This window comes from Octopus sinensis, unplaced genomic scaffold (assembly GCF_006345805.1).
Source record: "Octopus sinensis unplaced genomic scaffold, ASM634580v1 Contig00714, whole genome shotgun sequence".
In the NCBI taxonomy this organism is placed as follows: domain Eukaryota; kingdom Metazoa; phylum Mollusca; class Cephalopoda; order Octopoda; family Octopodidae; genus Octopus; species Octopus sinensis.
The window spans coordinates 17,597-22,081 of NW_021824208.1; the positions used below are offsets into that span (position 1 = coordinate 17,597).

The window sequence follows — 4,485 nt, forward strand, 5'->3', positions numbered from 1 at the left end:
AGACCGATAGAATGAGTACTGGGCTTACAAAAAAGAATAAGTCCCGGGGTCGATTTGCTCGACTAAAGGCGGTGCTCCAGCATGGCCGCAGTCAAATGACTGAAACAAGTAAAAGAGTAAAAGAGTAAAGAGTAAACATGTAAAATGGAGCATCAAGGGATCGAATTGTCGTCAGGGAAGCTGGTGACCCTTGTTCTCCTGAATCTTTGCGATGTATTGAACTTTGATATCTAAGGGTCCAGGTATTATCAAAGAGGTGTGGTGGTGGTGGTGGTGGTGGCGGTGGTGGCGGCGGCGGTGGTAATGGTGATGGCGGGAGAGATGGTCGTAACGGTGGTGGTGGTGGTGGTTTGTAATGGTGGTGGTGGTGGTGGTGGTGGTGGCGATGGTGGTGTGGTGGCGATGGTGGTGGTGGTGGCGATGGTGGTGGTAAAGGTGATAGAGGTAATGCTGATGGCGGGAGAGATGGTCGTAACGGTGGTGGTGGTGGTGGTGGTGGTGGTGGTGGTAGTGGTGGCGATGGTGGTGGTGGTGGCGATGGCGGTAGTGCTGATGGCGGGAGAGATGGTCGTAACGGTGGTGGTGGTGGTCGTGGTGGTGGTGGTGGTCGTGGTGGTGGTGGTGGTGGTGGTGGTGGTGGTGGTGGTGGTGGTGGTAGTGGTGGCGATGGTGGTGGTGGTGGCGATGGCGGTAGTGCTGATGGCGGGAGAGATGGTCGTAACGGTGGTGGTGGTGGTCGTGGTGGTGGTGGTGGTGGTGGTGGTGGTGGTGGTGTGGTGAAGGTTTGTTTACGATGGAGCCTGTGGTGGTAGTAGCAGTGATGGTATGATGATGGGGATAATACAGATGGTGGCGGTGGTGTTGGTTCTGTTGGTGGCGACGGTATTGACAGCGGTGGTGCTGCAAATGGTACAGCCAGTAGTAGGGGTTGTGGTGGTGGGTTTTTGGAGATTTGGTGCTGGTGTTACACCTGTCCTTAAATTAAGTCTACGGCAACCTAAGAGTAATTGTTCATAGGATACTGTTTTAGATGCTAGAAATAGCAGGTGATTTTTTTTTTTGTTTGATCTGCATATCTTAATTAAAAAGAGAAAGTAGACTTTATATAATGTGTAATGTGTACATAAAATTTGACAAAACGATGGGACGGTCGTGGTTGGAATGTTTCCAACAAACGACAACAACTGCAACAACAATGACGGCAACAACAACAATTGCTGCATCAATCTTTTCTACCCACTGCGTGAGATCTTGGGCAAAGAACTTGTAACAAAGCAAACACGGCGAACACGTGGTATAAAACCGACAAATATCAAGGAGTGATGTTTGTAGAGGCCACAGCCCATGGAGAACTAGCCCGTAGATTTAGGAAAGCTCTGAGGGACACCAAACTCAACATTAAGATTGTTGAAAAGCCAGGGAACTCCGTCATATCACAACCTATGTAAGACGTACCCCTTTGAGAATACCATATGCACCAATGATAACTGCATGGTATGTAGGATTAGCCCTGGCATTAACTGTAGAACTAGAAATGTAGTCTACAGCATAAGATGCATAGAAGGTGCTTGTAAGGACATGGGCATGACATACATAGGAGAAACGTCTAGGAGCATTGCGGAACGGATAAATGAACATCTGGGACAATATGGTGACAGAAAACAGTCCTCCATACTCTACCAACATATCAAAGACCAGCATGGAGGTAACATGGGTTAACTTGACATCTGCATCTTATCCAAGCACCCAAAGGACCCAACACTAAGACAAATACAGGAGTACGTCCTCATAAATGAAACTTCCCCAATACTAAATAGGAAATATATATAGTAGATATCATACCCCCATACCCACAGTTTACACAGGTAGAGTAGAATAGTTCGTGGGCTGTTATGTAGATAGATGCATGTATGTACGTGTGGGGGTGTATGTATGTATATATATATATATATATATATATGTGTGTGTGTGTGTATGTGTGTGTGTAGATACATGTATGTATGTGTGTGTAGGTGGGTGTATGAATATATATAGCTATATGCACATGAATGTAAGCATATGAATATAAAAGTAAACAGACATGCATACATACACATACATATATACATGCATGCATGTATAGGCACACACACACACACACTGAACCATGCACATGCGCACAAACAAACAAACAAAAAGAAACGCAGTGTGAGTAACGGACAGAGTCAAAACTAGTGAAAAGGTTGCAAGAGGCAACGAAAATTTTAGAAAATAAGTCGACCTCGGCGGAATTTGAACTCAGAACGTAGCGGCAGACGTAATACTTATTTGTTTACTACCCACAAGGGGCTAAACACAGAGGAGACAAACAAGGACAGACAAACAGATTAAGTCGATTATATGAACCCCAGTGTGTAATTGGTATTTATTTAATCGACCCCGAAAGGATGGAAGACAAAGTCGACCTCGGCGGAATTTGAACTCAGAACATAGCGGCAGACGAAATACCTATTTCTTTACTGCCCACAAGGGGCTAAACACAGAGAGGACAAACAAGGACAGACAAACGGATTAAGTCGATTATATCGACTCCAGTGCGTAACTGGTACTACTTATTTAATCGACCCCGAAAGGATGAAAGACAAAGTTGACCTCGACGGAATTTGAACTCCGAACGTAGCGGCAGACGGAATACTGCTAAGCATTTCGCCGGCGTGCTAACGCTTCTGCCAGCTCGCTGCCTTATATTTATTAACGCTTACAGCACCTAGGTTTCCCAAGCGATCACCCATCTAAGTACTCACTAGGCTCGGCGTTGCTTAACTTCGGTGATTGGACGAGAACCGGTGCTTTCAACGTGATATGCCCGTAAGAGCCCTTTCTTGGTCTACGCTTGATCTTGGACAGTAGCTCTGTCTATGAAATGAGCTGCAGAAAATCATGTTTGACAAACGGCGACCACACCTGTTCACCGGTAAGAAAGTGCTGGAGATGCTGCAGCATCATTAACCACGGTATGCCCAGTCCTCTACTTAGCGGCTGTTGACATCAGTTGAACCGTCCGAGTGGAACACGATTCTTCCACAGACTGGAGGAGCAAGCGTTCCAGCTTGTTCAGCCATGAAGCAGAGCAAGGGGCGACGGTCAGGTAGTAGTAGATGACGGAAGCGATGTGCGCATTCGCCACATCCGCTCGACATTTCAGGGACAGCTTCCTCTCTACCCATTTCAGAGTGAGATTGGCTACCTTGCTCGTCACCTCCCTACCCAGTCCTTGTCCATCTGGAGATCCGGACCAAACCAGGTCCCGAGTAATTTCACTGGTTCTCCCGTCCAGCGCTCTACCACGCCGTCAGTTGGCATGGACCTGCCCCTCCAAGTGCCGAGCTGCAGACCACAGACTTGCTTGATTCAATTTTGTTCCTGTCACCGCTTCGTACTCTCTTAAAGTAGTGCCGATCACCTGGATTTCCGAGCTGTCCGACACTATTACGGTGACGTCGTCCGCATAAGCCGACACGAACCCTCCGCATTCTAGATCACGCGGGATGCTCCTCGAAATATCAAACTTGCGCAGTAATGGCTCGAGGATCAGCACGTACAGAAGGGGAGAGAATGGGCATCCTTGACGGACCGAGCGAGCGATGCTAAACGATTCCAATTCATGGCCGTTTACTTTGACCACCGAACAGATGCTGCTATATATTGCAGCGATCCAGCCTCTGAAAACGGGACCGAAGCCGGCCGCCGTGTCAAAAGCTTTTGATTGATCCAAATTGATCAGAGCCTCACCCATGCCAGGTTCCTTCCCTGCCCTTTCTATGATGTAGCGCGTGAGATGGAGGTTGTTGTGGATAGATCTGTGCGGAACAGAATAGCGCATGTCTGCGTGTTACCGACCAGCTTACCGATGACAATAATATAATAATAATAATAATAATAATAATAATAATAATAATAATAATAATAATAATAATAATAATAATAGATGCAGTACCAGGCAGTGGCTCTCATGGCTTCTGATCTTAACTGATTGGAAGTGTTATCATGTACATTGTTTTGTCTTGGTATAAAAGATGGGCTACAGCAAATATTCTGCTCAATAACAGATTTGCTTGTCAGTTGTTTGACCTTAACCAGTTGACCATGTCCCTTGGTGGCAGAAGATATGTGCATCTCTGATCACGAGCAGAAGTAGTGGGGGAGCATCATAGCCATGTGTTGAGAGGGATTCTTTGCGGTTTGAATAATTCACCTTTGGATACATGGGTGGTTCTTTCAACATCCTTAAAAACCCTTATACAGGGACCGTTTGAGCGGATGGCTACTCAACCTGAAGAAAATTCTAACTGGGCCCCACCTGCAAGGTCATGTGCTGTTTATCTTGATATGAGATCACCATGTCGCGCACATATGGTTGTGATGCATGTGCCTAGTGTACCCTTATCAGACGGGTAGTCATGATGGGTATATTGGGCTTCGTATATTTTACCCCAGTGTCACTTT

General features: G+C 46.5%; 1 pseudogene; it reads right to left on the bottom strand.

Moving 5' to 3' along the window:
• Positions 1 to 2,734: 2,734 nt before the first annotated feature.
• On the bottom strand, positions 2,735 to 2,853 carry LOC115226958 (annotated as a pseudogene).
• Between the last annotated feature and the right edge of the window lie 1,632 nt (positions 2,854 to 4,485).